This window comes from Epinephelus fuscoguttatus, linkage group LG10 (genome assembly GCF_011397635.1).
Source record: "Epinephelus fuscoguttatus linkage group LG10, E.fuscoguttatus.final_Chr_v1".
Classification (NCBI taxonomy): Eukaryota; Metazoa; Chordata; class Actinopteri; order Perciformes; family Serranidae; genus Epinephelus; species Epinephelus fuscoguttatus.
The window spans coordinates 33,404,756-33,428,966 of NC_064761.1; the positions used below are offsets into that span (position 1 = coordinate 33,404,756).

At 42.1% G+C, this 24,211-nt stretch overlaps 1 protein-coding gene across 1 annotated transcript in view; it reads right to left on the bottom strand.

Moving 5' to 3' along the window:
- The window catches only part of yjefn3 (YjeF N-terminal domain containing 3), a 75,930-nt gene that overhangs the window by 50,414 nt on the left and 1,305 nt on the right, over positions 1-24,211 (bottom strand). The gene's annotated exons all lie outside the window — the stretch shown is intronic.

Sequence of the window (24,211 nt, forward strand, 5' to 3'; positions counted from 1 at the left end):
ATTAAGGAGGATTAATAAGCATTACGGCTTATTCATCTGCACTTCTGGCTGCATTAAGTCAAACCATGCCATATTGACTTCGGTTTCCATAACCAGATTAATTGTGCCAAGCTGCACCCGAGATGGACTATCTCTAGAGTCAGGCCAAAGCACACAAGATATTATTGTATGTTTCACAACTATTAATGCGGTGTCAGCCACTGCTAGTTAGCCTACAAGCTAGCAAGCTACCAAACTAGGCTGACCAAACGTCCTCTTTTGCCTGGACATGTCCACTTTTGACGTCCTGTCCGGGGCATCCAGGGGATGTTTATAAATTGATGATAATGTCCGGTTTTCCTTGTGTGCGTGTGTGTTAGAGTGCAGCACGGGCCACATATTTCTGTCCGAACCCGTCCGATCCTGACAGTCATTCTGTTTTGTTATGTCCAAAACCGAACCGAGCCCGACATTATTTAATTACTAAAGCACTGAGTTTGTGTCACACAGTTGTTATGGTTACAGGCTATTTAACAGGCGTGCTCCGCCTGCTCTGCGGAGAGGGAGACCTCCATGTTTGAGACGGGAGCAGGCAGCGGGAGGTCCGAGGTTTCAAGCGAGGGGAGAGGGAGAAATATAACAAAATAAGATAAAATAGGAATAACCTGTCTCCCTCTTCCTATTTAATTTTCAGCGTTTAATCAAGACGGGGCGGGCGGCGGGAGGTTTGAGACATTTTTGACCGAACCCGGCCCGACCCGTCGGGACCCATCGGGCTCAGATCGGGTAGCCACACTCTAGTGTGTGTGTGTGTGTATGTGTGTGTGTCCTATCTATAGTGGCTTATCTGAATTTCTGTCTTTGAGAGATATTATTTTGTAATATAACTGAATTTTCTATCCATACATATAAACTTTAAATATAATAAAATTATAAGGCATCTTTGAGTAAACTGCGAGTATCATTTAAGTAGGCTATCTCGTGGCCAGGCCGAGTGTGCTCTTTTTTGAAAATCAAAATATGGTCACCCTACTGTTGTCTGTTGTCGTAATTGCAGAGCCTACGCCGTAGGCACAGCGTGGATTTGACGCAGGAGTATAAATCTCGCATAATGCATGCCATCTTGATGCACACTGTCACCGCTCAACTGGGTACAAGCAAAAGCAAAATTTACCGCAAACAAATGTCTCAGTGAGGGAGAAAGAGTAGATCTGTTTCCACTATTTTGGTTTTTCACTGTGGGAAAACCATGTTAAATAAAATGTTAGTATATGTATTTTTTACATACTTTAAAAAGTGTCTGGAGAAGGACTCCAAATAAATGTACTGTCTCAACCAGATTATGCAAACTGTGAATATTCTGTTTCCTCACTTGGAGAAATAAAGTGGCAGCACGGTGCTGCAGTGCGCTGCGGAAGCTCTACACCGCTTCCAAAACATTGCAAGCAAGTTGGTGGAGATGGACATATGGCGCGTGTTTGTGCAGTGCCAACAGAAAAGTATAAAACTCCCACCACAATACAAGAAAGTTGTTGACCACAGTAACACCAGCAGGGCGGACAGAAAAATGTTCTATTGATTTACAAACATAGCCATGTCAAGACAGGCAGTCAAGCGGGTAGCCCTGTTGTATGGGGATGCAAATCCCTGCTACATTGGGGTGACGTGCCAAGTCAAACAGAGTCAAGCCAAGCGAGCATGTGTATGGAAAAGGGATATTTGCCTCTCCTAAGGTTCCATGTTAGTTGAATGTCGCTGCAGTGGCTGAAACAAGGGTATGGTTTTACCGAACAGCACCACAATTAGCAGAACTATCAGCCCTGTTAGGAGGTAGGATTAGTGGCTTGGCATCACATCCTGATTGTAGTGCTTTCCCTTGATGCATTATGTTCTGCCGAGCGTGCCCCTCCTGTGTTTTTGAGGGCTCGACGCAGCGCTCGCTTGTGGCACCGAGGGTGGTCTATTAGATTTGGGTCAGTGTGGCCATTTGTCCCGCTGGGCTTAATTTGGAAGCGTGCAAAGAGTGCTGCATTTTACCCAGAGACACAGCCCTATGTCGCGTTGGTTGCACAGCAGGGATGCGTTATTGGCTTTGCTCTCTTTGAGTCACCGGAGCTGTATAGAGGACAATCAGATGTTGTAACACCAGATCTCTGCGTACAGGCTGTGACTTCAAACGCTATCCTCTTTAAATCACTGACTAGATACGTTAATATATAATAACCAAGTACAAACAGAGTCACCAGGATCTGAGGCACTTGTCTTGAATAAAGTTCATGCAAATATCACTGCGCTCTGCCTGTCAGGTCGAAGAACCAGGGCTTTTTTGCACATTTTTAATTCGCAAACAAAAAAAAAAAAAGAGAAGAAACACAGCAACATTTTAAGAAATCTTATTGTGCATTAATAATTTACCAATTTCCTGAAAATTCATTTAAAATTCCTGTCGCACTGTCACCCTTCTTATCTATCCCTCTTTGTATTTTTTGTGAAGCCCAACAATAATGGCTTCTTCACCATCTTACATAGAAAGCCTCTTGAGAAATGATCTCCAGCATTGACAGTTTTACCGCCACCTGCTCTGTTTTTCTCTTACAGCTATGGCAGACCTTTGGGCTTCATATTTACTAATTATAGTGAGCTGACAGACACCCAGAAAAAGTGGAGGAAATTTTAGAAACTCAAGTGCCTCCCCCTCTGTCTGCTGGGTTATCATTACAATGTCAGCATTACTGCAATTATCAGATAATGCAAACAAAGAAATTAGATTTTGGGCTTTGAGAGCGAGAAAGAGGAGACAGAGATGTGAGCACAGAAAAAAAGAAAAAGGCAAATCTACAGCTTCTGTCCGTCAGTTTTCTCTCCCTGCCTTTTTCTCTGGGGTGATTTGATCGTCTCTGTCTGCGTAAACATGTAGGTGATTGTCTGTTGATCCCTGTGTCTGGCTCTCCAGGTTGCTGTCTGTTTCCCTGCATGCCTGTCTCAGCATCACCATTAATCAGCTGGTTCACAGGTCACCGGGGACGCTGTCCATCAAAGCATCCAGGAGGGAAGAATTCCCCTGCACCACCCGTCCAATCGCCTCATTACAAGTAGAGGGGAAAGACTGAAAACCAATCTTGGCATGGGCAGCCTGGGCTGGCTAGTGTTAGGCGAAGAATAACACAAAATGCTTATTTTATATATGTTTTCATGTGACTAGGTGCCTTATTTAATTAATAAATAAGCAACTACCTTCAGTCAAATTCAATTGTTACATTATTGTTCTCACTGAGTATTATTTTGACTTTCAAAAGCCAACTTTAATTCCTATTTATATAATCCATCAGTGAATGGGGAGGATGTGGTAAACAACAACAACAACAACAGAGAGCTATATAAAAGACAAGACGAGCCATTTACATAATCAGAATTCAGCGACAGCGCTCCTCCGATGGGAAACAAAACAGAACCACAATCAGGAGTCGGCAGAGCGAGACACTGAACCCAATTACTGAAAATTGGGAAAGCCTTCCTGACTGAAAACAGTGGCGCACACACTCTCCGGTGGTAACAAACACACACGTGGGGGCAGAGTCGGAGACGCAGTACCTGAGGACAAACACATCACTTACAGAAAGAAAAATGCACCAACAATTGAGGACTGATATAGCAAAGCTTAATGCTCGCACAGTCAGCTTCTCTTTTTTCTTTCTGCCAATTTCATTTCCAGCAGAACAAAGGTCATATGTTGAGTGCGGTTTTATCACAAACACACTCTCACACAGGTTGTGATGAAATCTGTTCAGTAAAGCTACAGATTTAACCTGCATCCCTGCAAAGGTCTTACCAAACACGTCACCTGCTCATGTCTCAGTGAGCCAGGCAACGTCTTTCGCCGGGGTGTAGCTGGGGTTGGTTTCTATGGCAACTGGCACAAAGCTGATGTGAGTGACATGTGGTAATAGCTGACAGAAAAGTGAGTGCTAACACATCACCACCCCCTCTCGATCTTATTATCAGTTTCCAGGTCCTCACTGAGTCTTTTTTCTTTCCCCTCCTCTCCCCTCCACTATTTTGTTCGATGTGCACCTTTCTCCATCTCCCCTCATTGATTTTCAGCTGGAGATGAGTTGCTAGTGGGCATCGCTCCCATTCTGTCTCCATGAGAACACTTTTCTTTCTACTTACATTTCTCAGAATAGCTCTGACCCCTGTCAGCAAGTCGCCCGAGGGGTTCAGAGGAAAAAACGCTGAAGGGGTGGAAATTAAAACAGAAGAGTTGGGTTTTATCTGTCATTTGTGTTGTTAAAGAGCGGGTTATTATTGGAATTTAGAGTAAGAGCCTTGTTGAAGAAAAGGCGATGAGACTTCACTAGAAATACTGCAGTGAAAGAGGTGAAATAAATTCAAGAATCTCCCCTCACCACTTTCCTTCAGAGGAGTTCTTGGCACAGCTGACTAGGAGGTGACAGTGGGCATGACCTGGAGGAGATGCATGTGAGAATGCAAATGTCTGCATCACTTGGATCGGACATGAAATGGACTTTACACAGCCAGCTCCCTGTACAAAATCCACGTCCAATTGAGCCCATGTGTGAATAGAGCAGGTAACAGTCTGGAGAATTCACAGTGAGCAAGTGGACGTGTTGATGACATTTCTACGATGTGGCTCGCATGACAAGAAGAAAACAAACATGCAAGGGTGAAGAAGGGAAGAGGGGCAACGAAAATGTCTAACTGGAGAGATGAATTGATTGTGAAGGGGTAAGGGCCAAAGATGAAATTGTTTTGTTGTTTTTTACTACCACTACTATTATTTGATACGTAATGAAATTGGAAAGTAGGTTATATTTGCATGAATCTTTACGATGTATATTGTTTTATTTTGGAGGGGAGTTTTAACATCTGACAATGTTTGCATTGCCTCAATCACAGTAGATGTAATTAACAAACTTGACTTAGTTTTACCAATTTTTCAAGGACATCTGTGCACTAGGCGCCTGGTGTTTTTGTTGGAGCGCTCTGAACTCCTCAAGTTAAATAAGATTCAACCTCAGAGGGGAAAAGCAGCCCACATACTTTCTGGTTTTGTTTTGTTTTTCACATTGTCTAATCAATTGATTTGAGAGGCGGGCCTTCTGTGGTGGTCATGACAACAAGTTTACAGTTGGTAAACAATGGAGGAGAAACTGGTGGTAGAGGCTGATGGATACCTAGAGCTATACGGCCCGACGATAGACAGCAGGTTGTCAAACTGCCCCTGAGTCATCCTAAAATACGCTGGGAGACGGCCATCGGGTACGTAGTCTCGCCACCAGACAATCAGAGATCTCCGCTTTCTGATAGTCTGGGGACACTCCTTTCTAAAGTGTGTTTAACACACCGGAGAAAACGGCCGGCAACAAAGCAACGCCTCTTGCAGTTTTTAAAAGGACACGCCCTCCCGGAAATGTGCGCTCCCCCTTTTCTCGTCCGCAAGGAAACAAACACACAGAGAGCTTGAAAATGGATGCCGAGAGATTTAACTCTGTATATTCAAACGTGTACTCAGTCTACAAGATTGTGGAAATGAAGGACTTACAGCCACTTTGTTTAAAACTTTTAACGCAGTCGGACTATGTTTACAAGCACAAGAGTTCAGCGAGCCACCGAAGGACTGCCCTGCAGATTTACTATTGGTTCTTCAATGTAGAGAGTTTTTTTAAACTCTGAAATTGTATGCGCCCATCTAAACACAAAATCAGGGAGAAAGACATCACGCTTTAGTTAAGCAAAGCGTCTAAAGACTGACTTGTGAGTCTATTGGATAGGCGAAGCTCCTGGACCAACTCCCCATGATCCACCCTCTTTTTTAGGGTCTCATGTACCCACATGGATCTCCGTTTATCTGCTGACAGCCTCTCACCCTCAACCAGAGCTACAGCAAGTACCCTCAGCCTCAACATTTTAGGAACTAACTACTGATTACTGAGGGAAAAAACAGTAGATCGGTTACACAGGAAGGTTAGTGTAAGGGCGTGATGGCTAGGTCAGCAGTATAAGTTACCATGGTTACTCAGCAGGGATTCACATAAGCCACGGTAATGGAACGGATCTCTCACTTAAACTAGCAACACTTACTGAAATAAGCCAGGCTTTTCTTTTATCCGCCTTGATGGAAAACTCCTCAAGCAGACAAGCTAACCATGCTCCACAAAAGCAGCCTACTGAAGCCTCACAAAGCAGGTCGTAGTGGTTCATCAAGAGCTGGCTACATATGCTAAAAGGGTAATTGGGAAATGAAGAGCAGGTGTGTGGGCTTGTGTGGGAAATAGGTGGCTGGACCTGGTGAGGCACACTGAGGGCAACTGCTGGTGTCACTGGGATTGACTCAAATGTCAAATAAGTCATTGACTGGCAGGTATAAATAAGAGCTGGCTGATGTCGTGACACTGTGTGGTGATGGATTGGTGGAAAACATTAGCTCAAGATAGATGGAGACTTAAATTCTCTTAATATCAAGTCTACTCGTGGTTTATTTCAGGGACTCAAGGAAAGAGATTGTCAGTGGGGAGATATCAGATGATTCAAGCTGTGGGAAGTCTCTCTTGACATGATTTGATGGATTATTCCTGCGCTGCTACAGCCACTAGAAAAGAAACACTCACACATGTGCAGCGTTTGAAAAGAAATCTCACTGACAATTACAATAATCAATTCCTCACATCATCCCACACCTGAAATCAATAATGCAAAACAAGACGAGAGCTCGCGCTGGATAATGACTTTTTCAGAGACAGTGACACTGAAGATTTTCTCTTGAGCTCACCCAGTTGTTGGAATTGTTGCTCTTTATTTGCAGCAAATCTCCATTAAATCTGGTTCAATGTTAACCTGCGGGCTGAGGTGTTTGGTGAAATAACAGCAGGGCCAGCTCAAGTGTTCTTGTTGAAACCTCACCCTTGTTGTTGTAATGGGGACAGAGGAGCGAGGGCGACAGGGGCAGCACTCACAATACCAATTTTTTAAACCTCCTGCTGCCAAACTGCATGTACACACATGCACACTCCCATAATCCCTCTCTTTTTTCCTCACCCTCTCATGCCTGTCAGTTCTCTAAATGTGGCTGGGTAAACAAAAAAACAACAAACGCTCACACACAGTGACAATACATCCTGTCTGCACACATTAAAGTCTGTATAAATATCATCCAGGAAAACACACAGGTTCATCCCACACATGCGGCAAAAAGCTCACACACATCTTGTGACTCAGATGTTTTTCTGGGTTTCTGAAGCTGTCAAAATATATAGAATATAATGCGGAGTGACTGTATACAGCAGTTTGGAAAATAATGATGGAATCTTCTGGATCTTATTTTGCTAGATCCATCATTCATCGAAACATTTCCTTTCTTTCCATTTCCTTTTCCACTGATTTCATTACTGTAATCTCAGGAGCAAACAACATAAATGGCAGGAAACACAATAAGCCAGATAATGAGGCATGTTGACAACTGTTCAGTCATGACAACAAAACCAAAGCAAAAGCTGAGCCGTGCAGGAAATGTCCGTCACAGTCCTTAAATGTAATGGAAAACTGTGTGTCAGTGCAACAGGTGAAAATGGGACCACAAAGAGTGCAAAAACATGAAATAGATGTTAGAACTAAAACTTTGAATGAAACCTTTATTTTTTCACTCATTTGTGGTAAAACTGAATTTTGTTTTAAGGTGACAGGTGATGTACCTATGTCATGATGAATGAATCACAGAAATATGGAAGTGTAATGCATTCACATGAGAAAAACAACATTTGCCCTGTTTTTCTGAATTAACAAGATCGTGAATGAATGAATGACTTTATTTCAAACCAAAGTTTACAACAAAAAAAAATGAATAAATAAAAAACAAGGCAAGATAACAGATTGCTCTCTTTTGAATGATTCATTATTATTATCTCAGAATTCTAAGAAAAGTTTTCATGGGGAAAAATCTGCTCTTGTTTTTCTGAATGGAACACAAATTATTTTTCAAAATAATCAGGAAAGTTACAAAAGCTGCTGTTGAATGTCTAAATTAATTAGATAAATTCTCATGTTTAATTTTTCTGAATTACTGAGATTAATTTGTTAATTCAGAAAAACAAGAGGAGATTTTATTTTCATGAAATCTTTTCTCACCTCAGCTGGCACCGGACATCAATATGATGTCAGAAAGACGTTGGACTCTATCTGATAGACCAGGGGTCGGCAACCTTTACTGTCAAAATTGAGCCTCATATTAAAGTTCACACAGCCATTTAAGTCAAATTTAACCTATCACCATTACTAATAGATCTAAATGAGCATTCATTAAAATGTTTTAGCACAAAGTGCCTCCCCTGCAATGGGCTACTTTTGATTATTTGGTACTTTAACTTTGAAACTAATTTGTCCACGCACTATTGAATCCTCTATTTTCCACTGAGACTTTTTCCTTTCAGGATGTGGGATCCACAGCTGGCCCAGCGAGGGAGACTCAAGACTACTGGGGCCATGGATAGTGATGTTTTTAGAGAAAAAGGCACCAGGCCACAGACACATGATGTACATTGTAGTTGACAAACATTTTTTTAAATTGGTATATGGGCTAAGCATTTTAACAGTTGAGGAATGTAAGAATCATTCTAGGTCTACAACAATAAATGAAAATTAAAATGCTAGAAAAAAGAAAAATGGTTCATTCATTACCATATAATTTTCTGTCAAAGCCACAGGGAGCCACTGGAGAGTGGCTAAGGAGCTGCAGGTTGCCTACACCTGGGATAGACGTTAAAGCCACACAATGTAGGATTGCTCTTTTACCTCACTGGGTCCCCCTACAGACGAAAAACGGTATTGTCTGTTACAACTGTCGCAAAAATCTTTCTGCGCATGCATTTGTTGACAAGTCAACGATACTGGAGAACTTCCTGAAGTTGACCGCGTAATATGCGATCATTATGTCTTCAGAACAGGTAAAGTAGCCTTATAGCATTTTGTACATACATGATTAGGCCCATTGCTTTATTTATTTATTCATTTTTGAAAATCAGAAATGAGTTGCTCTACGCCACTCTAAAGAGAGAAGGGGGTATGCTGTAAAGCAGACAAATTTTGTAGTCTTTTTTTGTGTCTGGGTTCCTACCTGAACCCCGAAACTGCATAGTGCCAGTGCAAGTGAAACAGACACTCTGAAGTAATGACGGAGGTGTCATCCAACCTTTTGTGAGTTGATGTACCATCACAAGGATCTTGGATATATATTTTGAGGGCTCAAAAACTCCATTGTTTTGGTTTAAATTTTGGTTTGAATGAAAATCGTGTTGAGGATATTTTCACAGCGTTTCACATTGTGTGGACATTAACATTAAGATGTTTCATAGACACAGTGATTCGTTCTCCATACCTTCCAACTAAATGTGGTTATTCTACAGCAAGATGACGTAGGAATGAGATGTTTGGAACATGTTGGATTTTGGTTACGTAGCAACTCAAACCAGCATCTGTCGTCAGTATTCTACAAATTTACGTTGGCATTGGACGTTGCCTTTACATCAAATTTTGGTCACGTTTAACCAAGTATCAGTGTATAACAATGTTGGTGGCCAGCTGGGTCGTCACGGAGCATGTTCCTCACAACATGACAAAAATCTAACACAGTGTGACATCACCCTGACAATATCTATAGCAATTTATCCTGAGAGTGATGTGAATGTGTGGACCAAATTTCCCGTCCAGTCGCTCCAAACATAATGCACGTTTGAAAGACTTTGGATTCAAGTTACCTGACATCAAAATCGAACATGGTAGCCAGCGGGGATAATTCTAAGATTATAATCTTTTTCATTCAAAAAAACAGAGCAGATTTTTTTTTTTAAATCAGATGAAAAAAAGCCAGTAGAATAAGCGGAACGAAACATCACCTGCAATATCATGATAGTTATTAATAAAATATACTGTAAAAAGATTCTATTTAAGCAGCACAATAGTTTAATTAATGGTAGCTAATTGAGACACAGTGTGGACCTGTCAAATGAAATAATGATGGTCTCTAATAATAGTCTGGTGCTCAGTTTCAGCGTCATTACTGTGAATGCTGAGCGCTTTTACACCTCAGAAAAAGGCACAGTGAGCTGAATCACCTTCTACGTGGAGCACAATGTGCCAGTTACACGTTGTAGACACATTTCTACACCGACAAACTCCACCGTTAACACTGTGTCATTCTGATTAAGTCTTATTTTGTTCAGCTGAAGTGAGCAGTGGGTTTGCTACCTGTTCAGCTCAGGATGAAACAAACAAATCATTAAAGAATCGCAGCAGTTTGTTCGACTTTTAGAGTGAAAAATATGTCCCCCTGCCCTCATGACAGCCACTGGTTACCTTTTCATTCAGCTCTCTGAGTGTATGTGTGTGATGAAAATGTAGCAGTGAGGGGACCTGCAGGCATTGAAATGAGAGGCTTCTTAACAGATGCTACGCTTGAGTACGTTCAGCTGCCACCACAGAGAAGCACTGCTCGCTTCAGTCCTGTCAAATCAATCTCGCACACATTAATGCATAAACATGCGTGCACGTAAACTCCCACAAACGCCCTTTCCATTCAGATTTTCAGATCCAATGTGGGACTCAAGTGTGTCCTCCTGTCTGTCTCAGTTAATGTTTGTGCTTAATCACGATACTACAGGTGGAATAATACATGAGCCCTGTTTCTATCAGGAGATGGATTCCACCAAGCAGCCCTCCACTGTTACTGCCTCCATCTTTTGTGTGTGTGCATAAAATAGTAGCAGCCTGATGACAGAGTCCAGCTTTTCAGAGGGAGCGATGAAGAGAGTGGAGAGACACCAACAGTGGGAGAAAGAACATGAGGATGATGGATGAGGAGGAAGGGGGATTTTCCTTTAAGGTCAGATTTTCAAGGTCAAGACGTATCGAGTGGCTTCTTTTTTAGTCAAAAGAGAGAAAGCAACCTTTGACAAATCACACGCAGCCTCTTTCTCTAGTCCTGTCCTCATTATCGGTGTGAAGCTAACACTTATTTTAACTGTGATGAAGGTAAGAAACTAATTAGAGTCCAGCTCGCTCAGCAGAGTGTGTCCCCGTGTGCTCATGCCCCATTAAAATAACACACACACGCACACATTTAAGAACACACAATGTAGTCCCGGTGTGAAGGTCGTGCTCAGTGAAATAAAAGCAGTTAAATCGTTGACATTCTCATCTGACCCTATTACATCCTGCCAATTTAGAGCACAAATCATTTGCAATTACCTCTCAGAAGAAGGAATTAAAGGTGGTTTCTCTCATTTGCACTAATGAACGCAGCCTCCGTGCACACACACACACACTCCACGTGCAGCAGCTGCTGCTTGACGACTTAGGGACTGTGCTTAACTTATCAGAGGAGAAGGGTGACTGGGGTGTGACTTCGTTTTCTTTGTTTTTCTGTGTTTTTATCTCTTGACCCTCCCTGAAGCTAAAAATATTTTTCCTCAGGCCCTGATCACACATAAAGGTGCACCGCCCTGCTTTTTGAATGCCACTAGTAGAAAACTAAAAAAAGCTTGCTGAACCTTTTTATTATAGCCACCACTCGCAAATAGTTTGTCTGACACAGGGAAATGGAGATCTGTGTGGGTACATGAGACCCTAAAAAAGAAGGTGGATCATGGGGAGTACCACCAGTTGGTCCAGGGGCTTCGCCTCCATGATGGCTGTTTCCAGGCACATTTTAGGATGACTCTGGGGCAGTTTGACAACCTGCTGTCTATCATTGGGCTGTATAGCTCTGGGAATCCAGCACCTGCTACCGCCACTTTCTCCTCCATTGTTTACCAACTGTAAACTTGTTGTCGTGACCATCACAGAAGACCCGCCTCTCAAATCATCTGATTGGACAATGGGAAAAAAGCGTTTGCGAAGTGCAAAGTGCCTAGAGCACAGAAACATGAGGTGCCACACAACCCAGAAACAGCAAGCAAAAACTTTAATACTTATTAAAACAATTTGCAAAACAAACAAAAAGCTGCTTCCAGCTGCTAAAGCGCTTCCTGTGTGATCAGGGCCTTAAGCGTCCCTAAGTGACTGGAGGGAAAATGCCTGCCCCTCCCTCCACCACAAATAACCATATTTTTTTATATCCACACCAAACGTAGGTATTGGAGCCAATGTAGCGAGCAAACAGAGCGAGAGTGAGAGTTATCACCAAAACAAACAACTAATTTCTGAAGCAAAATGTAAACCCTCCTTACAAATGGTATCATTACACAAGCTGTGTGCACCTCAGCAGAATATGAGTTCATGACAGCCACCTAATATTGGTTCTTCCACACAAAACCAACAAAATTTAATAGCCCTACACATCACACACAGACTCACAGATGACATCGCACACACAGCTGGCATCAACGACATGCACATAAAATGACTGCCTTTCCAGATAAACTGCACACAACACTGGCACTATCAGAAACTTGGCACAGTGGACGTTAGACTATTAAATTTTAAAGACTTACTCTTTAATGTTTGAAAATTAAAGGCTGAAAACAAAATCCTGGAGTTGAAGAAAGCCTCAGTTTTTGACTACTGTCATGCTGAAGTGCAGAATGAAATGATTTTTATGTTGTGTTCACACTAAATGCGATGCAAATTTTTGTGTTGTGTCATTCGCGTATTTTGTGTTGACTTGCTTCATACACACAAATAACTCCCGCTAAACGTGCGTGAAATCGATGAATTAATTAATGAACTTCTGCCAGTACGTACTCGGCGTCATACGTCTTCAGAGGATCTCACTGCTGATTGGGTGTCCCGGTGCAAATCAGTCACTGAAGTTGAGATTTTTCAACTAAGCGTATAACGCAAAATCGCACCATTCACTTCATTCAAGCCACTTAATTCAAGTATGTTGCATCATTCATGTCTTGGCCATTGTGCCACCGGCGAGAATTTGCGTCGAATTGCGTCTTTACATGTAATTCACTTGTGCAAATTGTTTTATTTGCATCTGGTGTGAACACAACATTAAGAGGGAATGCTTGGCCGTACATGATGTGTTCAAAGGCCATCGGAAATTTGAAAATTTGACAATAAATTCTGATTTTAAAGTTTCTGGCCATGATAAATGGTGGGATTTTGCCAACTTTTAAAGTAAACATGCCTTTCAAACCCGCCAGTGGGATTTGGGGCTCAGAAGGTATTTAAAATAAGCCTCTATAATAAGCCCCTAGGCCAAAATAAAAACAAAAGTCGCTCCCCAGTGCCTTAAAAAATATTCGACATGCCTGCCCGGTTTTGCACCCCCCACAGATAAGGAACAGTCCCTTGCTGTATATGGCTTGTCAGCGCAAACCAAGAGGGGAAATAAGCAAACCAAACTCGCCCCTGTCATTTCAATCTGCTGTAAGTGTTCGACCTCTTCCCTTTGCTCTCATCTCTCCACAAACAAACTTTTACTAAAACAAGATTAGTTTGGAGATTTTTTTCTGTCTGAATCTGGCATTGTAAATGTTATGTAGAACAAATTGGGGCACCTCTGGGAGAATATTGTTTTTCTCCCCCGTGTCCCCTAATATCCACTGAAATCCCTTAAATGATTCACAATGTGGACATAATGAGGAGGACACAGTCTTGGCTCAGCCTTCCCTTCCTCAAATGGCTCTCTTGTGTTCTTCATTAACAAAGGCTGCTGCCTGGAGACTAATTTAAACCTGAATCAGCAGGGTTTTCTGCTTTGGGGTTGTCAGGCAAATGAAAGAGAGCTGTCAAACCTGAGGTGAAAGAAAGCTCAACCCTCACTAGAGAATTGATGAATTCATCAACATGAAAAACAATAAAACAGCCCTGGGTTTTTTTCATATTCATATTTCCCATTGTTACATAAGCTGCTGTATATCCTCCCATACATGATCTCCTGTGTGAAACAAATTATGTAAATTCAGAGGATATTTTAGCCACAATAGCAGCGTGTTTCTAGGAATAACCACCTTGGTCCATACTGAAATATGTCAATAACTATTGAATGGATTGCCATGAAATTTTGTATGGACATCCATAGTTTCCAGAGGACGAAGCCTCCTGATGCCTGCGATTCCCTGACCTTTCTTTCTTTAGCATGCAGCTCACGTTTTGAGCAAAAGGTCTCCACAACTATTGGATGGGTTACCATGAAATTTGGTTCAGACATTCATGTCGCTTTCAGGGTAAATTGCTTTAGAGAATGTCAGGGTGATGTCACACCATGTTAAATTTGTGTCATCTTGTGTGGAACACGTTCTGTGACCACCCAGCTGGCCACCAACGTTGGTAGACATTTGGTTGAATTTAGGTTGTGACCAAAATTCAATGTCAGGGCAACGTCTACTGCCAATGTAAATTTGACGTAGAATACTGGCGACAGATGACGTTGAAGTTTCATTGGTTATAAGTTGTGTTGTTAAGTCACCAAAATCCAACGTCCTCCAAACATGTCGTCATCTTGACATAGAATAACATCATTGAGTTGTAAGGTATAGAAAACAAAACCCTATGTCTGCAAAACGTCATTGTGTTAAAGTCTCCATAACGTGAATCTTGAACATTGTTAGTCATTTAAAATATCATCAACCCAATTTTCATTCCAACCTAAATTTAACGTCTTTCTGACATCATATTAACATCCAGTACCAGGCAGCTTTGCCTTCTACGGTGGTCAAGCAAATGTCACTATTCAGACCAACTAATCATGATTAACAACACAGATACATTTTGCAGCCCAGAGCTGGAGTACAGACCTTGAAGCACTAAATCCACTCACATACCCGAATATTGTAAACTATCTCATTTTTGCATATTCTTTGGTAACAGATTGTGTACGTCATATGATTAACTGTTTATCCAGCATCAGGTCAAAATTCAAATTTGTTTAAAACTTTGGTCAATGACCAAATGCCTCCAAAACTGATGACATTCCCATCAAACTAAGATGGTGAACATTGCCTGCAATGTCAGTGAGCACGTTAGCACAATATTAGTCCATCCATTCATTCATTCATTTTCGACCGCTTAGCCGAGGTCAGGTCACGGGAGCAGCAGGCTGAGCAAAGGAGTCCAGATGCTCCTCTCCCCAGCAACTCTTTCCAGCTCCTCCTGGGGGATCCTGAGGCGTGCTCAGGCCAGATGAGATATATAATCCATCCAGTGTGTTCTAGGTCTGCCCCGGGGCCTCCTACCAGTGGGATGTGCCTGGAGCACCTCCAACAGGAAGTGCCCAGGAGTCATCCTGATCAGATGCCCGAACCACCTCAACAGGCCCCTTTCGACGCAAAGGAGCAGCAGCTCTTCTCTGAGCTCTCACCGATGTTAGTTTTTTATCTCAAGGCACGTGCCAATGTACAGCCTCAGAGAGCCTAGCATGGCTGTAGACTCCGAGTCATGTTTTAAGGCCCTGACAATCCAAGCTGACGGTCAGCCGTCGGTCAATTTTGGGCCGTTACTGATTGTCGTTGCAGTGTGTCTTGCACTGTTGGCCACCGTCAGTTCAGCTTGTTGAATTGGCATCTGCGAATGCAGGGCCCATTAGTGAATGAAATCAGTCTGACTAGCAGTTCAGCTCAGCGCACAAGAAGAAAAACAGAAGTGAGGAAAGTAAACAAAGAGCTAAAGTCAAGAGAAAGTGACATAAAACAAACTTGTTACATGAGGTAAGATTATTTTTCTTTCACCATTAAGCTCTTTAGCAGAAACCATTCCTGGTGGTTTGTGTTGTTGTTCACTGGTGCACAGTAAATATGCACTGGATTGTGTTGTTAATGTGCCAACTGGCTAACTAGCATCAAGAGGGTCTTCTAGTTTCCTTTTTTGCATGACATTTACCGACGAATGCCATCTGCTGGTGTGGATAGTTATTTCCTCTCATGTTAGTGGATAACGCTCATGCTGTTTGGCCATCGGTTGACGTCTCTGCAGTGTGTTCATGTGCAACTTTTGGCCGAGACACAGGCAACATGAGGCGACACAACAGGGGGCCTTCATCGCCGCTTGTTCTCTGAAGTTGGTTTGGTGTGTCTGGGCCTCAGGCCAGGCTGTAAGGATGGCAGCGTTGGTGGGTTGGTCGAGGAGCCTATTTGGTACAGCAAGCAACAAATTTAGAGCCACCAGTTAACCTGCATGTCTTTGGACTGTGGGAGGAAGCCGGAGTACCTGGGGAAAACCCATGCACAAGGAGAACATGCAAACTCTGCACAGTTCAACCCCAACCCCACCCCAGGTTTGCTGTGAGGCAACAATGCTAACCACTGCACCACTGTGCCACCCATTTAACCATGCTAATGTTAGCGTTTAGCCTCACAGAGCTGCTAACATGTTTAAAGACTTGTTCCCTTGTTATGATTAGAGAATTGTGGTTACTGTAAACCATAAAAACGCCATGATCTAACTCTTACCTCAAGCAAGGTACTCACTGTAACTAAATCATTTTGTGTGAATGCATTTAGAGCTGTCTGGTTTCTTTTTTAATTCTGTTAACGCACATTTTACAGCTACGCTATGCTACTTATGAGGCAAAGATGAGAAATACCAGAGTCGCTGTATCTTATAATTCATTTGAAACCAACCATCAGTCCTCATCCTGCTTCAGCTCCCCTCACCCCCGCCCTCCCCACGTGCTCCTCTCTCAGATGTGGTAAATGGAGAACTCTTACAGCTAATCTGACTTTAATGGAAGAGGAAAATCATGTCCAAACACAGCACTGGTAGCACATCGCTCCCCTCCATCATCCCTCTCTGTATCTCCACCTCTCTGCCCCAATCATTACATTTGGCCTATAAATAAATGCCAGAGCTGTCACACAGGCAAATGGAGCTACCAACATGGGAATTGGTGGCAGGGAGCTGAAAGACGGGAGGCAAGCCAAAAGAATAACAATAAGCCCAATGTGCATCGTTGCCAAGGTAGGGGAGACACGGAGGGAAAGCAGGTAAAGTCAGACAGCTTGACACCAGCAGCTCAGATAGACAGGCAGGCGGATCAGCAACTGGAGAGAAAAATATCTCAGACCAGTCCAACATTTCTATATGTGAGTGGCCCAGGCCTCAGGTGTGGTGGGCAAAAGGGGAAAGGTGGAGCAGAGAGCCAGAACATTCATCACTGTCAGAGCAAAAAGAGGAGGAGAATCTAATTACATTCAACACAGCACTGTGGAAATAATCAAGTTTAAAAGCTTTGAGTTAAACAAATGTGCCACGTTGTGCTGACAGATGTTACACAATTTGTTGAGTCACCCCTGACAGAAATTTGTTACTAAATTCAGACTCACTCTGAATAAAAAAAAAAACCAGGCTTTTGTGCGAAGACATTTTCAGTTCTCTCCTGCTGGTTGGAGGACATTATTCGCTGTTATCTGACAGTAAAGAGTACAAACAACAGACGAGTAGTGATGTAGACTAGAAGGAGCGCTGACCTTTAAGAAAGAGAGGTAGAACCACTTTATTTGCCCAAATAAATCATACAAACAAGCTTAACATTTGCCCCGTACATTTTACCCATCTGGACTTTCAGAAGCTGCAGGCAGAAACTGGGGTCTGTGCCAGCAGGGCCAAGTCATCACCAGCTCAGAACCCCTGCCAACGTTTACAGGTTATCCACCGCCTCTGGCATTGCATCACATGACAAGCCTCAGCAATACCTGTGCTTTCACGTAGGGCTACTTGTACTCGCTGCCAAAGTGTTGCTATGGTTGTGGTGAAATTTATTTTAATACCAGATGTTGCTTAAAGGTCAAGCGTGTAGGATGTGGGGGATGGATTGGCAGCAATGGAATATCATATAATAAACATGTTTTCTTTAATGTATAATCACCTCAAAATAAGAACCATTGTGTTGTCTTTACCTTAGAATGAGCTGTTTATATCTACAAAGGGAGTGGATCCTTGTCCACAGAGTCCGCCATGCTGCACTGCCATGTTTCTACAGTAGCCCAGAATGGACAAACCAACACTGGCTCTAGATAGATTTTTCTATTTTCATGTTTTTGCATTGGCCACCATAGTTAGCAGCCCCTCCACAACCAACACATTCTCACTCCAACCTTGTCACAAGTTTGGGTCATGGACTTTTCACGTCCACATAAGACATGCAAGGTACCCTGGGTGCGTTGGTGGTTGACGTTCTGGCCTGGGACGCCGTGTCAAGTTCTGCCTGTTACATGCATTGTCTTCTTTCAAGACACACTTCTCTTTGTACAGGAAATGTACGTTTATATACAGTCTCTTCCAAAATAAACGCACTACGTCGGCACAACTCAGAGAATAGACGTTGGTTTTTTTTACTTCAACAACACACACACACACGGTTGGGTTTAGGAAAAGGAAGAGGGTTTGGCTATAGAATCTTAGGGGATGTGAACACCGCTCTCTTGGATGAAAGTTAGTGTTTGTTGGATCCGCCCACCAACTCTCCTGCCTGCCCCACTTGGACTTTCACCTTAACTTTCGTCCATGTCCCACCGCATTTCCACCTTATTCAGCCGGGCGCTGTTAAACTATAATGGCAACTGGCCACAAATCAAACTAACATTAAAGGATGCCTTTTTTCATTGCTTTCTGAAGCTGCAAGTCACTGACCAAGCACCGAATTTCGATGACTTCGGAGTGAGACCGGGCTCCCACGACAGGCAGCATCAGGGAAACACTAATTTCTTCAACATGAAACTGCTTTGTTCTGTGTTTTTACTGGTTTAAATAACCCGGGCCCACTGTCTTGAAGACCTCTGCAGATAATTTGGCCCTTGCTAAAAACCTCCTGAACGTCTGGATCTTAAAATATCTGAGAAAAAGGTGAGCAGACATTACCAGGTGCTGGACCAGCAGCCTGTTTGTGATGCGCCGAACAGTGTCGGAGAAACAGATTTGTAACGTGAAACTGCTTTATTCAATGTTTTTACCGGTTTAAATCACCTGGTCAGTTTATTTTTTAAAGGAGGAGACCTCTGTGGATAATTTAGCTCCCGGAAAAATTCTCCTTAACACCTGGATCTGAAAAAAGGGGAGTACACAATAGCAGTTGCTGGTCTAGCGGCCCGCCTGCAACAAGCCAAACAGAGTCAGAGAAACCTTGATTTGTCACTTGAAACTGCTTTTTTCAGTGTTTCAGAGGTTTAAATCACAGAGTCTGTTTGTTTTAGAGAAGACGAGACCCTTGTGGATTATTCCGCTCTCTGTAGAAACCTCTTGAACATCTGGATTAGAAAAAGGTGAGCACACATTAGCAGGTGCTGGAATAACGACCCATCTGGGTGGAGCCAAAAAGTGTTAAGGAAACTCTCATTTGTGATGTGGAACTGCTTTAGACAGTGTTTTTACTAGTTTTAATCACCTGGTCTGTTTGTCTTGGAGAGGAAAAGACCTCTGTGGATAATTCTACTCCTGGGAAAAACCTCCTGAACAAAGAAGGAAAGGAATTCTAACCAGGAGTCTGAGAGCTGGTTGCAGTCTGCCATCCTCACCCCTATAGATGCCACTAAATCCTACACACTGTTCCCTTAAGTTTACATTTTTAAGAAGATCCTGTATTGCAATATGTGTGTGTAGTTAGTTTAATCTGTTGTAGCAGCGGTGTGCAAGATGAGCCGTGCGTGGATTAAATGCTGATCTTTCTGCAGTCACAACCATTAGCACACTGAAACAGCAGGATTTTATATATTGGGAATTTCATGCATTAACGTAATAAGTTTGTGCTCGCCACTGGCAAATACATTGCTTACAATTACTATATAATTATATCAGATCATTGAGCAGCTTTATCACGAGGGTGTCTCCGGGCTAATATTATCTCCTGCAGATGCCGGTTTCTTTGCATAAATCATTGCGCTTACACTTCTAGACAGTAACTATCTTCATCTAATTTTACTCTGTACACAGAATCCACACCAAGCTTTTGCTCAAACAGGTTGCCGCGTGTCGGCCATTGACTGGCACAATCAAGTATGAATATCTGCGCATAATTTAAGAATTAATTATGAACCACATGTTAATTTAAAAGTGAATAAATTAAAAGCATGAGGGAAATACAAGTTACCACATGTTTACATGCCGGCACACATGTAGATCCGTAGACCCTGATGATGATCGTGGCTGTATAATCAGTTACCCCTGCAGCTGTATATGACGGCTTTAATTGACTGCCTTAATTGACTGTCAGCCAGCACCAATCAAGCTGCAGAGATCTGAGAGGTCTGTGGACTGGGACCAAGCCTCTCGGGTGATAGTTAATCTGCCAGCCTCAGCCCTTCAGATGTCGACACACACACAGAGAAGGTTGTAAACGCAGCGTGCTCAAACAGCCTAATCACATACTTTATTGAGAAGAGTTTAAAAAAAACGCTCCCAGAATAGATTTAATATATAGTTGCATGATTGATATGACAATAACATGGAGACAGTTAAATAGATGGGTGTCAGACATTAAGAGCAGGTAAATCAATGAACATGACTGAGTGTTACTAAAGATACAAGTCACGGAGGAGATACAGTCGACTGCATGAAGACGTCTTTCGGCACCATATGTACGGCCATATTGTAAAATCAATCACGAGCTTGCAGGGTAATTTATATAGATGCATGATGAAAGGGAATAAACCGTCTGTCTAGGCTATATTAGGCGCATCATCCTATTTGAAGTGTACTGATGGGAGGAGAGCAACAAGGACGTTTCCTTCTGAGTGACAAAACACCCAATTTGTAGTCGACAAAAACAGCAAGGCCACAAATCGCTCAGGCATTCCTCCTCTAAATCTTGTCATAACACAAAATAATTCAACACTCTGCCTTGTCTTTAAAGGAGTTTGTTACAAAATGTATTCTCCCAGCGTGTGTGCATGTGTGAGTGTGCACGTCTGTGTGTTTTCGGCATGGCTCCATAACGTTCCCAGCTGGCCCTGAACGTCGTTAAACACTGATATTTGATTCAATTTAGATTGTAATGTCGGGTAACCTAAACTCTTTGACGTAGAATGCTGACGACAGATGTTGATATTTTGTTGGGTTAAAGTTGTGTTGTTAAGTAACCAAAATCCAGTGTCTTCCAAATATTTCACATCGACATCATCTTGACGGGGAATAACAAGATTTATTTTTAAGGTCTGAAAGACAAAAGCCAGCCTCTGCCTGACTTCAAAATGTTAATGTTCACACAAAGTGAAATTTTAACGTCGTTTGACATTTGAAAATGTCGTCAACATGATTTGTATCCCAACAAGTTTTACCACCTGTCTGATATAAGAGTCCAGCGTCTTCTAACGTCACATATTGACATTTGGTGCCAATTGGAGTAAGTGTTGTGCAGGCATTTGGTCAAGAGGTGCACAGAGAGCACTCAGCACTTAACACTCATAGCATTTAAATGCAGTCTAAAAGAAAGTATCCAGATCGACACAGCAGCACCACAAGTTTATCCCAGGCATCCTTTTCTCTTGTCAAACCCTGGTGCAACTCGACCGCTAACAGTTGATCAAAGAATCTGAGACCCAAACTAGAGATAAGGAGCAGCAGAGGTCTGGTCGGCTCACTTCTTTCTGACTCCACACCTTCGGATTCTTTTCTCAAACTTGTCATCTTCAGTTACAACTGGCAGTCAAGACTAAAGATTTGCAACGAGACGAGTTGAATCATTCAACTACTTGCAATGTGCCATTCTGCAACGTTCTGAAAAACTGCCAGTCCACACCAATGCAACTAGATGAGACTGTGTATCATCTCTATGCAACAGCTTTCTGTATTTCTGTTCTGATTTGCAGCTTTTCAGGCTTTTTTGTGGCTGAATATAATTTGTAGCTTCCTAAAATATGAATGAGGATAGTGATAGTGAGATACTGGCTACAGGTGCATTTGTAGTAGTGATGAAAGGATGAAAAACAGAAACAAAACACGCATCAGATGGACTGTGTTCATAATAGGTACGCCACAATAATGTAAATAACCAGAGCCAATTTACCAGTCAGTGAGAGTGTGTGTGTGGGCGGGGGGGGTCAGCGACCCACCATCCGACACTGGCATACCAGGAGAACAGAAACACAGAGCACCTGCCACAGCAAACAAACACGCTGTCTGCAGGCATTTTGACTTTACCAGCAGACTTTACTACAAACCTGAGTTGAGCTCAGAGGGTCAGTTCTAAAATGGTTTCGTCTCGTTGTGAATCTTTGGTCTGAACTGGGCTTCAAGTGTCATAACTTAAGGCAGTAGAACTCCTCAACACCTGTAAGGAGACTTACATGTGTGAAATAGGTGGAGTTCCCCTTTAACAGTGGTGTCCAAATTTAGAATTAGCTTTTAGCTTGTGATGAGAAATCTGATTTTTTTTTTTTTTTGTAATATACCGTACATTTGTTTTGTTTGTTTGTTTGTTTGTTTATGCTTCAATTTTTAATTTTTCAGTATGCAAAACAATGAACGTACACTAATCAAGTGTACAAATACGACTTAAATCTCACCCCTTCCTCTCTTCCCATCCAATGTAACCACCAGAACACAAGGTATAACCACCAAATCAATACATCCATAATGTGGTTTCATCAAAAGAAAACATTGAGAGAAATAAATAAATGAAATAACAAATAAATACATTAATCTTCAGTATAAATAAGAAATTTTAAGAACATAAAAACACAATGCATCTAACAGTACTTGTGATTCAAGTGCCTCCGCCTTGGCCTTCCTCATGTGCACTTATAAAACCAATATACCTTCTCCACTTAAGCAAATACTTTCCTTCCATATTTTCCTATATAACAACCTTTCATACGCAGCAAACTTTCCTATTTCAGTTACCCAATCCTGAAAAGCAGATGTACCAAGTGCTTTCCAATTACTGAGAATATTCAGCCACCCTATCGTTACTGCTGTCTGGGTCTATTTCTTTATAACCCAAGGGAGCGCCAGCAGAACCCATCTATCTCCTAAACGGGGTTGTTAGCAGTGATATACTGGTTTCAAGGTGTAATGTGATATGAAAAGTGAGGGTTATCATACTGTGTGTATTTACTTATGGACAATATTGAAAAAAAATGCAAGTGGACGGAGAATCTCACCTTAATTTTGCTTACTTTCAAAAGTGGGAGTTTTTATTCCTACTTCCATTTAAAAATGGTTTCCTTTAGTAATAAAATGTTCGTTCAACCCAAAATAACCCCTCCATTTTCATTCCTTTAAGGGTCATTCTGACTGATAATAATAATTATTCTGTAATATCACCATACTGTGAAACCGTGATATTTTCTGAGACAGTTATTGGACCGTAAAAATCGCATACTGTTGCAACCCTACCCCCAAAACACGAAGTCTTAGACAGAGTGCAAAATGTGAAGCTCTAACATCAATAATATGGCTGTGAATCTTCATCCAGATGTTTTGGATGTTGCAGCGTAACCACAGCGCATATATCAGAGTGCCATCGCCCCTTCTACATTTCCTATACGTTTTCATAAGGCAAGTTTTTATGGATTTGTCCACAGAATACATTCGTACATGAAACTGATCCCATCTAGTCCATCGATACATTTCCAAATTTCTTGCTCAGCCACACCTGCTGTATTTCCTCACTAGATTCTTCAATGAATGAATATTGAAACCAAAACTCCAGCACGTAACAAGTAAAGGTAATAAACTGGTCAGCTCTGACTTCTCAAACAACCCTCCAAATCACTTTGCCTCTCCTCAAGGATGTCACAGTCCAGGGTTCAAAGAAACAATTTTCAATAATTAAAGCAAATAAATTGTCCTGGTTGAGGTTTACCTCCACCTGTGGTTTGTAATTTCTTTCCTCCCTTTACTTCATTGCCTTTTGAAGCTGTTTCTGGGGAGTTACCTCACGTAGGAGAAAGCAGAAAATATCCTTGTCTTTTTCAAATTGTCCTTCATTGATTCGTATCCTGGATGTAAGATTCTCCATCACCTGAATATCGTCTATGATGGTCGCCCATTGTTTGTGATTTGGAGCGTCCGTCATCAGCCAGTTCTTTGTAATTGCTTTCTTTCCAGCAGCAAGGAGGATCTTGACTAAGTATTGATCTCTCTTGTGCATTGTTCCCTCCATATGTCCCAAGCGCAGTACAAGGCATGTTCATGGGATTGTATAACCCAAGACCTTGCAAAGAACAGAATGTATACCATCCCAGAAAGAAGCTTTAGAGGGATTATCTCCATGTTCTTATTTGAGCTACACTTTTATGTATCACAATGTTGGTCATGTCGACAAAAGGCTGTTTACTTAGTG